Source organism: Scomber scombrus, chromosome 7 (genome assembly GCF_963691925.1).
Source record: "Scomber scombrus chromosome 7, fScoSco1.1, whole genome shotgun sequence".
In the NCBI taxonomy this organism is placed as follows: domain Eukaryota; kingdom Metazoa; phylum Chordata; class Actinopteri; order Scombriformes; family Scombridae; genus Scomber; species Scomber scombrus.
Genome location: NC_084976.1, coordinates 23,426,112 through 23,443,295, shown reverse-complemented (window position 1 = coordinate 23,443,295; position 17,184 = coordinate 23,426,112).

Sequence of the window (17,184 nt, the reverse complement as noted above, 5' to 3'; positions counted from 1 at the left end):
ATAAATGCAACAGCTTTAGCAAATGAACGTTTTAAGACACTTGTTAGTGAGTGACGTGTCCACATCTCAGTGCCTCAGTAACCTTGACCTCTTGCAAAATGCACCAAATTCCTTACAAGACTCTTACAAAGCTAATCCCTCTTAATCATCACTTGTGACTCACTAGAAGTGTTCTGTGGTATATTTATCTGCCCTCTCTGCCCTCTGCCTGTATTTTCTTAGTTATTTTGCTGTGTTCGGGATGCTCCTGGGCATCAATCTTTGGGTAGAGGGTGTGTTGCCCCCAGCCAATAACAGCATGCAGGTTGTGAGGTTAGGTCTCATGCATAGTGACCAGGCTACATTTCTATCACTGTCTCTCTCCTCTCCTCTGCTCTGCTCTCTGTCTCTGTGCCATGGATGTATAAAGAGCAGCAGGTCTGTGTGTCTGCTGAGCTACACACACACTCAGAGCAGAGAGGCCGCAGTAGACAGGATGAAGCTCTGCATTCACGTAAAATCCAGCAATGCGACAACTTCTTGCAGGGTTGTGTGGAGGTGTGGGCGTGTTTATTTATGCTCTATAAAGTAACCGCCATGAAAAAATCAGAAAATAACGTTTTATTTGTTTGATTCATGACTTTGTTCGCGCCAGTGTCTCTCGCTCTCTTCATTCACTCTCTAGCTCGTTCGACCACCGCTTTTCTCTCTGAGCCAGGGAGGAGGGGCTAACTATAAATTACTGCCAAGCCAACAAATCCTGCATAGTATACCTTTAATTTTCTAAAGTCAGGCTATTTACTTTAGTTTTATTTGGCAGATGTCAAAAATCGTGACTTTGTGGGTCAAATTAAACCAATAATTTTAAAGACCAAGTCAGGATGCCAAGTTATTTTTCTGCTTTGAAGTGCAGTACAGTGTGCCAAGATTTTATTTATTTATTTATTTATTTTTGGTCATACTCTGAAAGCACAAGTTGTTGACAGCAAAGTAAGCGCAAATGGAGTCAGAAATCAAAATCCTTTCAATCAAGGACAGTAAATTAATACAAATAAACACATAGCGATTTGTGTGTTGCACAAATCACAGGTAGCTGTAAGGTGCTTGAGGCAACCTTTAACACACACTGGGATATAACTACTCCTTCACGGTTGTTACTCTGTTTTCAGTGTAATTTACAGAAGGTATGATCCTCACTGTGCTGTAGAGGCTTTCATATCAGGAAGGTGCTCTGGATGCTGGCGTGGCATGGAGGGAGAGATTTGGCATGTGTGTGGAGATTTTATTTTTTTCTGTATTTGCAGTAGCTTGGCAGAGTGACCACTAAAAAAGCCGTCCTATCTGACCTCGTTCTGTTTCAGTCCCTTTTTGCTCGTTTTTCTGATAATGACACTGACCCATATTTGCTTCAACTATTCGCGGGTTGTTTTGTTTGCAAGTTTTGTTTGTTTTGAAATGTTAATTTTTATCTAAATGTGTGCAGAGGGAATCAGAAAGCCGTCTGTTGATCGAACGAGAATGAAGAAAAAGCAGATTCAATGCACCCACTAAACAAATGATAAAATGTTAGAGTGTAACAAACATTATCCAACATTTAGTCTTGAAACTAATTATTTCATTAGCAAAACTAATGTGATTAATGTGATTTACCTATGCAAATATTTATAATGTAGGTTTCTGATGCTTTTGCCTTATTTATAATAACATAGTTCTAATTATATTGATTTTAATCCACACCATTTATTCAAACATGAAATTTAGTTTATTTAGGTAGCTTTATAGACTAAAGCAACTTCTTTTAAAGTTGCTTGTTACGCTAACAAAGTTGAAAGCGAGGAAATTGATGACAGCGGTTTTGAAATGATTTGACTTGTAAAAAGAGAAAAACATAAGAGCTTACATATTATTCTTTCATGAGGCATTTAACCATTCACACCTGAAGCAGTTTCCGAATGACAGAAAATCTTCTCAGCTAGTCAAACGTACTCTACTGACACAGCATAATAAGCATCTTCAAATGTAATAAAGTTAAATTGCTGGAAAGATTGCTCATGCAAATGGATTTAATTCATTTGACCTTTTGAGACAAGCCTGAAATTGTAACGCTGAATCTGCACTTGCCATCTATAGACATTTATTGCATTGAAAAGTAACACAGACAAGCATTTCATGTTAAAATTTTCACAATTAGTTTGAAAAGTTTTACATGTCTATATTACATATAACCTCTGTTTCAACAGCATTAAAATGACTATACTTCAATATGTAGCAGATCCTGAATACAACAGCTAGTGAAACAATGGTTATGTATAAATGTGACCTTTCAACTCCACTTTTTAACCCAATCTAGCATGTTTTTGACAAAGAAGCAGACATCTTTTCGTCTCCAAATGACCAAATTGATGCTTACTCTGCTTTTATGATGTAACATAAAAGATAAAAAAAAGGTTTTTCTGACCATTTGGGTCCCGTATAGAGGCATGGGCTATAATCCAATCTTCACTGCCCATAATTTCACTACTCGCCTGCAAATAGTCTCTACTGTATTTCACACCCGTATAGTTCCTGCAACCTTGCTAATGACTCTAAGCTGTTATTTTAGTGTTAACACGTCTAATTTTGTCTATTTTGAGTGGCATAGACACTCTGATGTGTAGGTATGCTTGGGTAATTCATGGCTAACTTTGGAGAAATGATGTAACATAAAAGATAAAAAAAGGTTTTTCTGGCCTTCCTCATGCTTATATTTCAGTGCCTCCAATCAAATTCAAAGAAATTTGGAGTGAATAACTCAAGATTAATGACTGCATTAATATGTCACCTTTTCTAGTGAAGCTTTAATATGTGTCTTAACATATTAATCAAGGAGTTCATCAATTGATTTAATAGCTGTCTCCCGTAGTGGGCAGTCAAAGTCAAGTCTGAGTCCAGGAGAGTAATCAATGGTAAGTTAAATAAAGTAGCAGCCTTTTTGCCTGAGAAAACCCTGTGATGCTAATGGATGGTGTGACCGCGTGTCATCAGACTAATTGGCTTTGGCTGGTGACCACTTGATGAGGACGACAGGGGAGTGGTCTGTAAGATAGACTAAACCCCTTTATCTTATGGATTTATTGCCTCTGCACGACCCTGACTCCATGTCCTAGTTACACACAAGCCTAGACTAGACCCTAATACTTTAAAGTATACACTGTGTGCTAATGTTGACCATTCTGCTGCTGCTATTCTTCCAATTACTAGAGAATAAATGAATAGGCTTTTAAATGTTGTACTTTAACACAATTAATACAATGATGGATGTTAAACAATAACTTGGAACTCTACTGCAAATTTGATAATGTTATTAGAAGGTATTAAAATTTGTTTTCCAAAGATTTATTATTTCAATTAGTGTCCAAATCTTTTTCTTTTTTCACATTTCTAAAAACGCTAAGTAGCTCCTTCACTTTCATTATAGGTTTATTTTGAGTCCATAGTGCCCCTTAAACTCAATACAAGTGATCACTTGAATCAGTGTAAGTATACTTCATTCTGTCATTTGTCCATGTAAACCTACTACATAGTCAAAATGTGGTTATAAATAGCATGTAGTATATATGTATGTATGTGTGTGTGTGTGTGTGTGTGTGTGTGTGTGTGTGTGTGTGTGTGTGTGTGTGTGTGTGTGTGTGCGCTGATAGGGCAGGCAGCATTAATATTTAAAACACTTGTAAACGTGAGTGTAAAATAAAAGTAGAGATGATATCTGTCTTTAACAATAGCTTTTCTCTAAAGGATTTATGAAACTGGACCGAGCCGTCTTCCTCCACAGAGCAGCTACACAGCCTGTAAAAATAGTGCAGTGTCTTCGGTGGCTCTGCAGGAGCTTTGTCAAGTCTGAGAAAATAACCCCTGATGATGTGATCAGCTCAGGTTTGGAGATTACAAATGCATAAAACAAAGCTTGTGACACAAACTGGAGGGGTAAGGAGGATGGACAGAAAGAGATGGACATTTTAAAGGCAGGGGGGTCTAATGAAAAGATGGTGTTGACTGCATCATGGGAAATGTAGTATCCAGTGTTTTAAGGGGCTTAACCTATTATAGGTGCTGAGAGTCAGGATATCTTAGCCTCTTATGCTTCAGTTTTTCTGAACCATACGAACAGTGTGGCTCTCGGGATTAGTCTACGACTGTAGTCTAGACTGAAATTGCCTTGAAATCTGTCTGATAGATTAGCATGCAATTTGGTGTAGAGATTCATGATCTTTTTAACTTTGGCAATCCCCTGATTTTTCATCTAGCATCATCATCAGGTCAAAATTTTGATATGTCTAATTTTTTTATCTGTCTTACTTCCTGAGTGAGCATTACAGCCTAGCAGAGTCATCGGCACTGCTGTAGACTCTTTGGGCCTGATTTACTAAAGGTTTGCGTGTGTAGAAACGTGTGCAAACTTGACATCACCCGCAAAAAATGTGCAAGCTGATCTACTAACGCAGCGCACTGAAGTTTGCGTCTTTCAACTGTGCGAGATAGTACGCGCTGTCTATTTAGTACGTTTGCCATAATGAATATGTAATATGGGGCGTTTTAACCCCAGTGTGCAAAATACAGGGAGGAGAAAATGCAAATATGTTATTTAGCACGCGCATTGTGATTTACCAAACCTGAAGGTATTATTTCTGACGCTAACTGCGTCTATAAATAATACCTTTGAAGGGCAGGTATTAATCGGCTGTGCACTGGGCACAGATGACTTTTGTCACTGTGGAGAGGAGGAGACGGAGGCACAATGACAGAATACGCACAGGACGGAGTTTTTCTACCTGTGTTAATAATTTTGGAGTGGAATATTTTTGGTTTTACTAACAGCATTGACTTCGTCACAAATACTCTCCCATATGTCGGTTTTTCTGGTAATATTTGTTTTTGTTAAAACTCAATATATTTGTTAACCTCTTCCACTAGAACCTGATCACATTTTATTTTGCGCTTGCAGGCTTTCTGCTTGTCCAAGCTCTCCATAAAGACACGCAAAACCCTCATTTAAATACTGCTGTCTCCACCCTGTTGCACCTGTTTTCATTTACGCAATTATTCTTAGTAGATCACCCGCAAAACGCACGCAAACGGCATGCGCAGACTATTGCACTGTGCACGCAATTTAGTACCCACTATTTGGGATCTTAGTAAATCAGGCCCTTTGTCTTTAAGATTTAATCTATTTCTTGTGAGTCCCCCAACGCTGTGAAAGCACATTACTAAATCTCTGGAGGACCCTTTTTATTAAAAACACTTTCACATGGGTACAGCATACACTCACCTTACCCGCTTCCAGAATAGAGTGTGTTGAGCTGCAATCGAAGTGAAAGGTCACATACACAAAGGATGGCCTGGACTCCTCCCTAAGTAGGATCAGCATGGTGTGTGTGTCTTTGTGGATGTTCAAGCTGCACTCGAGGTGTGTGTGAGACGTGAAGGGAGTAGAAAAGACAGAAAGATATATAAAGATGGACTGACATTACTGTTTACTGCAGTCAGAGAGTGTGGCAGAATTAGTATTCAGATCATCTAGCTTGCTGTGCGTGCATAGTGCAGCAGATGCTGATGGTTTCTGTATATCCGTTTAAACTACGAGTAAATATTTACCTTGCCATATGGCTTTCAGTCAAATGTTTAGAAATGTCTGCAGTTATTTCCCCTGTCGGCACGCCAGGATCTGTGATCTGGGTTGCAGAAGGCTCCTGTAAAGACTTAGAAGTGCTCTGACCTCAGGGCTGATCTCATCAAGCCATTACCCACCTTGTGCTTCCTGAAAGATTCTTTAGATGGATTACAGGTCACATACTTAGAGAATGGATTACTTTGATGAGGCTTGCAGTAAGAGTGTGGCATCCAAATGTTTGTTAATCAGATCTCAGTTCAAGTGAGCAGAATATGTATAAAGCTGAGATGGATATATTAACGTGAAGTCGATTCTTTTCTGGCTGATTGAAATGAACACTAGACCTCAGTCAAGTTGAAGTGGCAAGCATGAACAGGCAGGGCCATATGGGGGGGGGGGGGGGGGGGGGGCTTAAATACATTAGATATATCCCAAGAGAACAAAGTACTCTTCTGTTGAACCTTTACTGGGACCAGAAGGCAAAACTCTCTCACCTTATAGATCACAGAGATATATTAAAAAGTGTGCCTTACCTCTAAATGTTACTGCTGAATAATCTCACATTCACTGCATAGCTCTGCAGTTTGTTCTAATTGTAATGTGGGATATTTCACTGTGAAACTGTCCCTCGTGAATTTTTGGGCTTACTATTAACCAAAGCAATCACCGTAACAGCTTTGTCCGGGGAAAGATGTATGGGGACCATTTCACAGTATTCAGCATTTAATCAATTCCATAACATTGTGGTCAACGAATCAAACACTACTTTCTTCACTCCGCTCCTCCTGCTGCAGAATAGAGCGTTGCAGTTTTACATCCATTTGGTGTGTGTAACTTAAATCTGTTTGGCTCAAAATCTCTCTTACTAGAAGATACTTTTATCAGGTAAATTATCACAAACAAGTCTTATAATCCTTGTTGAGCTCTGTATGTAATGACAAGATTAATTTCTCCCATTAGCATTGTTGTTTGGATGTAGTTTGTGCACAATACTTCTACATCTTAAAGCTGGAACACTTTAACACATAAATGAACGTCCATTACATTCAAGCTCTTGCCAAGCGAGTTCACATAATGCTCATTAACCCATCACCGACAGGTTAATCTCTCTGGATTTTACAGTATGCAGAGTTTTTAAATCTGGTGTTTATGGCGACTTTACCTGAACTACTTTATTCGTTTTACGTCAACCAGCAATGATCGGTTTATGACTGTCAACAGGGTCGGACTGTCCTTCATGCAAGTCAACTGCAGAGCGGGGACCTGCTCACGTAGAAGGAGTCAGAGGTCGACAGTTTTTGTGTCTGGAGACAAAATGATCTGCACTGCAGGTTATGTAGTGTTATCTAACCATCTATCCATGTTCTGACTGATCTTTGGGGTCAGGATCACTCAGTTTCAACAATCCTTAAATTAAGCCAATTTTTCACAGGTTTTCTGAAGTTTCTTGTTGCTTTTCTCAGTTGTTTTTTCCAGCCTGCATGACTTCAATCTGAATCTGAGATTTGGAGCAGCGTAAACATTTGTCTACAAACCCCTCTTTGAAAAATAAACCATGTAAACATTGACAATATTTCAAATAGTGTCAGCATGAGTTAACTTTGCTGGACATCTAACTGTGCAACTCTTCTTTCTAGAGAATAATAAGGACTCACACTTCTAACCAAGCATATGGGAAACTTTTAAAGTTAATCCAAAAGATCAGAGAGTTGGTTATGTATTCTGCTAGAGAAAACAAAGGCAATTAAACCAACATAAACATAAAACATTTGTTAAAAATGTGTGGACACTGAAATTCATAAGAAGCTTATACTGTCCATCCATAACATAAGTCAAGTGAGATTTCGGGTCAATTCCTTGTTTTCGGTGCTAAACGTGCTGTTTGGAGCTTAAGCACAGTTTTGCCTTTACTGCTGCTGTCACTTACGGCTACTGTTGCTGTTCATATCACATTTTATAAGCCTCACCTGTATCCCAGCCTCTGCCTGATAGACACCAAACAGCCACATCTCTGACAGAGATTTGAGAGACTCATTTGGAGGGGAGAGTCACTCTAAATCAATCCTGTCCCTTAAAAATGATGTTGGTAGGTATACAAACACACACACACACACACACACACACACACACACACACACACACACACACACACACACACACACACACACACACACACACACACACATACACACACAATATTTTCTTTCTTTTCCTACTGCTGTAAAAATGCAGTCCATCACTATCACTCTGGACAACCCCAGAGTTAGAAGATCATCAAAATGAAGCTTGCATAATACAGGGAACACAATTAAATCTCAAACACTGAAAATATGCGCAAGTCCTCCACCGAACCAGCAGTTTCACAAACCTATTAAATCTTGACTAAACAAAGCAAATGCGTTTTTTATTGCGTCTGCCATTATTAGTTTAAACTTGCCAAGAGAGACAAGCTCATTCAGCTGTAAATCATATTGCAGCAAGTTTCATGAAGGAGAGGAACACAGTGGCTACGAGCATGTACAGCGCGAGAGGTGTTATGTGATATACACTTTCATAGATTTTTTAAAAATTATTATTTTTATTGTATTTCATTATTGTGTTTGCATCGCTTCTCCTCAATGTCTTACCACTGTGCAAAGTAAATTAGCTCAAACAAATAAAGTGTAGGGTAGCCATGTGTAGATCTAGGAGCTTTATTCTCACAGGGGTTCAGCATGAACTGATCTCATTGAGTCACAAGAGGTGCGTCCATGCAACTCTGCAGCATATATTGGGGCAGGGTCATTAAATCCATAAGGCGCTAGTGTAAGAGTGTGTTTTGATATGAGGATTCAAAGTGTTGTTGTAGCATTGTGCCCCCCCCCCCCCCCCGCCACCACATGAGTCATCCTCTCCAGACCTAGTTTCAAGGGATTCCTCGGCTTGCTGCTCTGTTTGACTCGATGTCACTGTCCTTGTCCTTTTGCCTTGTGAGTCATGCTGTCATCCCCTGCAAATCAACCCTGGACTGTGCATAAGAATGCTAATAATATCGTTATTTATGTCATACAAGAGATACAGCTCAAAATGCTTTAAAACAAAATAAATTACTTACACCAAATGCTTCACATTAAAATGACTTCAAATGAGCATACAGCAATGATTTAATTTAAAAATCAATTTAAAACAGAAGACAACAAAAAAAGTTGAATTAGATGAAAAATGAAAATAGTCATCATTTTAAATTAGTAAAAATAGTACATAGTAAAAGTAGCCAGAACGTAGGATAAATAAAATATGTAAAATCAAGTGAATGACTGTGTATGACAACTGAGTGTGTCAACTCAAAATTACAACAATAATAACAGTAATAATAACAACAATAATGATAATAATAACTTAATTGGTATAGATCTTTTCATACAAGGAATGCAGCTCAAAGTGCTTTACAGCTAAATAAATGACATACACCAAACGCTTCACATTAAAATGGCCTAAAAGGAGCATAAAGCAATGTTACTAACAGAGAGTCAATGAATCATATGTGGTTGTATACTGATTACCAATAATTTGTTCTTATTAATTAAACTGTGTGTGTTGAATCATCATTTGAGGTCCAAAACAAACACTCTTTTTTCTCTATACAGTAGCTTAATAGCACTTTAGTCACGGCCAATTCAACAATTTTCTTAAACGTCTGGTATCTTGTCACAGGACATTTCACACAACTGAAATAATAATACACTAATTAGTTCTTTTCCCAACACGGTGATAATGGTCAGCTTGCCTTAGAAATGTTTTTTGGGCTTCTGTGAGCTTACTGTGATGACTTTGCTCTTCGGTCCGCCCCTACAGTTCTAATCAATGGAGCCGATTTCAGCAGTTACACCTGGTGTACAGCTGGCAGCCACTTACTCTCTGTGAGACTGGTATACAGTACAACAGACTTTAAAAACATGTGTGCCACTGATTCAGAGAGTTTAGTGATTGGGTCTGAAGGTCTTTCACAGCTGAAGTGCAAAACATCTGTGGTGCAGTTTCCTGTACGGTTGATATTTTGGCTAAGACTAAATCATCTTTTAAAAGTTAATTCATAAGTATTGTACATGCATTGAGAACTCTGCTTCCAACCTGGTTTCTTCTTCCCCTTTTAAGTTTTGTTTCTGGTAGGTAATAGGGCTGAATTATTCAGTGACATTTTATTGAAATCGCAATATGGCCGACTGCAATTTTTTAATTCGCAAGACGCAATATTTGTTAATCCTCACATACAGTTCATATTCTGACTCATATTTAATCTCTACAGCAATTCACCTTCATAAAATCCCCATCAGTCATTAATACATATTTGATTAATCCTTCTGTTTGATTAAAAGACATTCACAATCACTATTTTATGGTCCAGGAAACATGTTATAGAATATGATGAATACATGAAACGTGTTTGAATGCTGATTTTTTAATTTAAAAAAATAAACATGGGTCAAATTTATACACTTGCATATAAAATGCGTATTAGCTGCACAAAAATAATTATTATTTCTGTTTTTGTATAATCAGGGTCACATTAGGAAAAGTCTGGCTAAAAGAAATGTGTATAGAATGTTTTTACAACTCTCAAATGTAAAAACGGGTCAAATTTAACCCTGAACAATATATAAGGCTTAAAGGCAACATGCGTTTCAAAATACACTTTTAAATAAGTATTATAGTGCTGCAGAGACATCCTGAACTACACATCATATTATCAAAATATCTTTGTTTGGTACAGATCCCCATAAAAATCACACCATGATGATATTAATATTTTTTAGTGAAAAGGAGAATAATAATGTAAAAATGATAATTCCCTCTAATATTGCAAATCATATCACAATTGCAATATCAGTCAAAAATAATCGCAATTAGATGTTTCTTCAAAAGGAAGTAACCATAATTATCACCAATGACTTTGAATAACTAGGATGAACTCAAACTGTCATTTACACAAGTATTCAGCAAAAACTACTGACACTGTTTGTACTGAAGAAACATCCAGTTTTCTATCAAATACATATTACTACTGCTGATTATTATGGCATTGTTTTAGATCAATACATAACTATATATAGAGATTGATCATATGAGTAATCGGCTGGGTTATTGAATGTCCTACATATGTAAGAGTGCTTGAATATCCGAGTCCAAAAAGCTCACAAATTATTTTAAACTCCATTTTCTATATTGCAGTTGACGAATGCAATTTGTTTAAGCCATTTCTATTGCAGAGAGTGAGGTAAAAAAAAAAAAAAAGGAAAAGAAATAAAATAGGTCAAGTATTGAAAAAGGTCACCACAGATTGGTGGACCAATATCTGAAAATGGGGCAGGAAAAAAAAATAATTTTCATTCATTTAAACTTTTTCATTGTCATCAGCTGCAACTCATCTTCCTCTTTCCACCTCTTACACCATTCTGACTAAAACATAATAAAGCAAGTCTGTGAATAGTTGGCTTAGCAGAGCATTAAGGGAACATTTCAGTGTCAGTGAATACGTTGAGATGAGCAGTAATTACTGTACTTTTGGAAATGCTGTTTTATTTGCCCTTTGTTTTTTGCTCAGTTGGTGGCTGCAAACATTTCTTTAAGTTACAGGTAGGTTTTTTTAGTTTTTTTTTTTTTACATAAGCTGAATAAAATTTACCAGCCAACAGCCACATCCTATCTGTGCATTGCAAACAAAGCCAAATTCACAATAATAATGATGTTGCAATCTGCACAGTTGCAGAGTACCAATAATACCAGTCTGGTCTGGCACAAGGCTTTCTTATTTTAGAAAACAAAAAGTCATGAGCTGATATTAATAACTCTAATATCAACTTCAATATCTCTGAGACAGCAAAGACTCAATTCTGACAACCACCTTCCATCTGCTGTCACTTTAAAAGGGTTATAATGTATTGTAATGTCTTACTATCAATCATTTTCAAAGCATGACAGTGTCAGGTTTATCAAATGGATGATTTTTTGTGTTTTTTTAAGAAACAAAGTAATCACAAAATAAGGTTTTGATTTATTACAGTTAGTGTTGTTATTTGCCAAAAAAGCTGTATCAATCTTAAGATGACATATTTGAGGCTTTGCCCTTCTTCAGTTAAAAAAACAAAAAAGTTAGTAGAAAAAGTAAAAACAAGATTTTATAATTTTAAGTAGCAGTCTCCCTGCTGCTATTAGAAACCTGATCTTGGTGTTTCTTTGCTCTAATTGCCAAATGACATGCTGCAGGGACTCGTTGAGCGCTGATTTAAAATTCATTACATGGAGTGCAATAACGTTTTTTTGTTTATTTACCGTGTCTGATTAATCAATTTTAATAGTTGTAATCTTGTGTTGAGTGAAAGTGTTCTCTATCATTATCTCAATCATCTTGTCTTTTCTCCACATCTAACCAGTTTGCTGTTAATCAAACTGCTGGCTAAAGAGAAGTGCAGCTTTATGACTTTGGAGAAAGTCTAGCTTTGTAAATATTTAGAAATGTACTTGATAGAATAAATCATTATAACCACCATTTAACCATAAAAAGATTTACATGTTCAAATAATATCCCATTACAGCCATTGGGAATTGTGTTTTACACCCTATTCAATATCTAAATACAGCTTGAATTAAGTCTAATTTATCATGTATACAAAAGATTATACAATGTGTGATCAAACTTGCATTTGAGGTTTTTAAACCACACACACAGAGGCTAAATGTGGCCTCAGTGCTTCAGGCCAGCTGGCAGATTATCCTGCTCTATTAGTCAAGAAACCCTAAATCCCTGATAAGCAACTACTTGGAGGAACATTGCAACACAGGACAACACTTTAGAGTAATTAAATATAACCCTGACGAACAACACTACACTTACAATACTGAAGATATAGTGAAGCTTGAACGGTACCCAGGAGAAGGGGAGAAGTTTGCTGTAGAACAAATTCCCCTGTATACTATACTGTACTATAAAGCATACAGTCTAGATTATTTACATCAACAGATGTAAGGAAATATTGCTATGAATCTTCATCCCAAGAATGCCTCAAAGGACCTTAAAGACCCTGCCTAAAATACTAATATATCAGAAGACATAACAAAATGATGAAAAATGCAGCTACTAAAGTGCAAGACACATAATAGAATACAAGACTGTGTTGATGGATTGTTAGAGTATGAATCTCAGTAAATACAATAGTAAAAATAGTATGAAATGTTGGAACCATCGTGAAAAGTTGCAGCATGTTTCCTGAAAGAACAGCACCTATGTGAATTTACAGCAATGTATATAACATGTGAAAATATGCATCATATTAATAAGCTTACAGATGGTCATAAATATGCAAAGAGGTCGATGTGGTGTTGAGGTATGCATTTAAAAATATACACCTAATCAACCTATTTCAGATACAGATGCAAACACTTAAGCATATGGACAGAATAAGCTGAACTGGTTATGTACTCGTAACTCTTAACTCTTACAAAACTTATAAGACTAAGTAACTGTGCAAACAAAACCCCATCTATGCAAAACAAAGGACTATAATTATGGTCCATTATAGCTGTCATTGTCTGAACATTGGGGTTATCTCTTTAAATCTGCACATGCATAATTATGCACAGAAAAGGTCAACGTCGGTCAATCATCGAGTGAAGTAACAATATGTAAAATAAGTTTTTCAGAGGAGACTGTAATGGTTGGTCAATGTTGGAAAGGTGCCACCGATTTGCTGTATTAACTCTTTAGAGTAGTTACTATATGAAAAAAAAAGTTAATAACACTTAATAAAACTAACTGACCCAATCCACCTGTCAAAATTTTAGAGGGGAACCTTGCTGCAGGCAAGATGGCAGACCTCAACCATGGAGGACACATGCCCTCCAAGGCAGATGTGGTTCTTTTTCGTGCTTTTCATAAGACATTAGTGAGTGGTGGTAATGCACCTTATGCTGGGTGCAGCCTGTCAATGAATCTGAAAGCAGAAGAAGAAGAATCAGAAGATGTTTAGATGCAATAAAAGAGCAAACTACTTTATTTTGGAGTTTGTCCAAACAGTGAACAAGAATATTTCATCATAGTTCTGACTTAAAGAGTTGCAGTGTGTGCTTGTTTCAACGTCTATAAGATTATATTCATCTTCAATCCGGTAAATCTGGATTCAGTTAACTGTCACTGCCTTGTGGTAGTATTGTAATCATGGACCCTGTTTACACCTGGCATTAACATGTGTCTCAGGTGATACAATCACAAGTGGACAGCACTAAATACAAACACAGAAGCGATCTGAGACACATTCGACTACATTTCTTTTGTCGCGTAAATGATAATGCTAATGCTTCCTGATGCGTCCTCTGCAAGAACGTGACACATCATCAATGCAGCACATGGCAGTCGTTTTGGTAAAAGCGCAAAAAAGGTTGATATATGTGGTTGGAGTAATCTGAACAGTTGGAATAGCTAATACATGCAAGTTAGTTCTTGAATATTTTATTAGCTCTTTAGCCCGCACTAAAAACAAATCAGGCACTGATGTAATAACTGTGAGTGGGGCTCATTGACCTTCATGTGGAAGTGAATAAGCAACAGACTCTGGACAGTGAGTGTTCAACTTGGGATTGAAGCAGTCGAGACATATGTTTATTACAGGTTTAAACAGGGCCATAGGCTTAAGAAATATTAACATAGTCAGCGAGATGTCACCCATTGGTTTCTGGACTTTGATTTTTGGAGCCAGAAGTGATTAAATTTGGACGAGATGGTGGAGCTGACCCTATTACTAGCTACTAGCTTGGTTACCACAGTGCATTTACAGTCTGTGGTTAACTGCGATAATGCTAATGCTATCGAGTGCTATCATGTGCCCTCCATGGTTGAGGTCCACCATCTTGTGTCTGCAGCTAGATTTTTTTGAAGTTTTTTAGCTCTGGTCTCACTTAACCTGTTAGGAAATTATCCCACAGACATATGGATATGAGGAGACATCTAATTGCCAGTAGATGCTGATGATTTCAAAGCCAAGCATAACAAAATGAACCCAGGATAAACACTCACCTTGTGTTTTAGAGTGCAAGTCATTCATTGTAAAACCTTATAGAAAGACAAGAAAGATGATTGGAGTGCTTCCTCATGTTTTAAAGGCAGGCTTTACTTCACACTGACAGCCAGATAATGATCTGACATCTCATTCAAATTTCAGTCATCATCCGTTTTTCCCAGCTCACTGATGCTTTGTGTTGATTTTGTTTTGTTCAGAGTTTGATGGTGTCAGACTGCTAGACTGCTGTCTCCTTATTGTGTGATGTGATTCTCCTCTAAGGGCAGGTTTTTTTTTTGTCTACTGGAGACAGTGACTACTCCTTTTGCAGTTTTACAAATTAGATTTTTATATTGGAAAAGTGTGTTCAGTTGGATATTATGTGACTGGAAAGTAGACTAATTTTTCATCTACCGATAAAGATTAACATGTCAGTATTTAGGTGGTGGCTGGTGTTGATTTTTCACTCTGCCAGTTCTATCCAGATCTGCCCCATCTTATCTATTTTTCTCTGTCTGCCTGACTAAATCCAGTGCCCTGCTCAAAGTTGACATTTAATGGCAAAGGCAGTGACATCCAGACACTACGTCATTAGCTGACACTTTAGCACTATTGTTACGCTGTCAAGTCGTATGTGGCTGACATAAAGTTGAAGGTATTTTTAGGTGTTTTGAAATAAGCTGAGTACAATAGAAGTTATTGCCCATTATACAGCATAAAAAAGTCAAAAAAGCTGAGTACAATAGTAGTTATGGCACATTATACAGCATACACAATCATTATTATATTGTATAATATCATTAACCTGTGTCCCAGATGAGATACAGCTGTTGTGTGATTGACTGTGTGCATACTGTACGTCCTCCATTCAAACAGGCATAGGGATGACAGTAAATCTCAATTAATAGGGATAAAATCATCAGTAAAGTTCTCCTCTCACATAATTTTGCCTTTATTTCTTTTTATATATTTTCTGTACCACTGGATGGTGTGTATCAGGGGTATCAAACCCATTTTAGTTCATGGGCCACATACAGCCCAATACGATCTCAAGTGGGCCAGATCAGTAAAAACGTTGCCTAATAACCTATAATACATGGTCGCCCATAAAGTTGGAATAATTTTGTTTTCAGACACATTCCTCTTTTTATTTTCTATTTATACACATCAGTAATCACCTTTGACCAGGTGCAATGAGATTGATCAATACAATTTTGAGAATATATGCACTTTATCTATCAAGAATAAATCACATTGTCACAATCATTTCATGAGAAGAAGTAAAAAGTATTGTATTCCAACTTTATGGGCGACCATGTAATAGATGATATATATTATAATTTTACTATAATAAACCCTCTAGGGGTACCCTGGTAAGATATACTGATAAAATGTGTCCAAGCCCACCGAGGAAAAGTGTGACTAGCAATGTGATTCAGATTTCAAGAACAATTATTTTTAAGTTAGACGTCTGTAGGAAGATTAGAAGCCATGACTGTGAATGTCAAGCGAAATTAAGTGAGAACAGTGGAGCATTTTATTGTAAAACTGGAATTACTTTTCTTCAATTTTCACACTTTGCAAAGTTATCCAGTGGGCCGGATTTGACCCCTTGGTGAGCTGGTTCTGGCCCGTGGGTCATATTATTTTAGATAATTACACAGCTTCCAGGTAGAAGCCCCATTACTGTACTAGGTGTGACTGGTAAGACAGGTAAGATACTGGCAACAGATGCATTATGGCTACTGCCAGCTCCTCCTGGGTAATCCTGAGGGGTTCTTACTAAATCAATTGTACTTCCTACAGTGTGCTCTGAGACTGCCCTGCGTCTTTGCACAGTTGTTTGTGCCATGAAAACGTTTAAGGGGATTCATTCAGCAAAAATGACCAAACGCGCATCATGATCAGGTGCATGAACCATCTCAACTGGCTTTCTTAAATTCTCTTCTGGGCCCTGACATCCTGTAAGAGAAACAGATTTCAGCCCCTTGTGTCCGTGATCTCATCCTTTCATTCACTGGACAGAACTCAAGCAAACAGGAGAGTGTAAACACGTAGATGTACTGAGAACTTCACTTTCCTGCTCAGCTCTCTCTTTACCATGGCTGTCTGCTTCACTTCATTTCGTGTCAGCTTCTGCACCAATCAGCCTGTCAATATTACACTCCGCTTGAGATATTTTAACTCACTCTATTGCAGCCACTAAAATCCCAAAACACAAATTCTGCATTTTCCAGCAGACTACCATGGCCTCAGATTTGAAAGTGCTGACCATTACCCCAACTAATAGTCCCAATGAGCTATGGAGGTAATAGTCTCATGGAGCCAATATACTTACACCATTGTCAAGAAGCAGAGGTGTGAATATGAGGTTACAAAACTACATACTCAAAATTGTGTGAAATTTACAAAACAAATTGGCAACCAGGGACAACCTTGGCAGAGTCAGGCAGCAACATTTTAAAGGCATAAATACGAACTCCAACTAAAAACCTGATGGCTTGGAGGGAAGGGGCCAGGAACCCCATA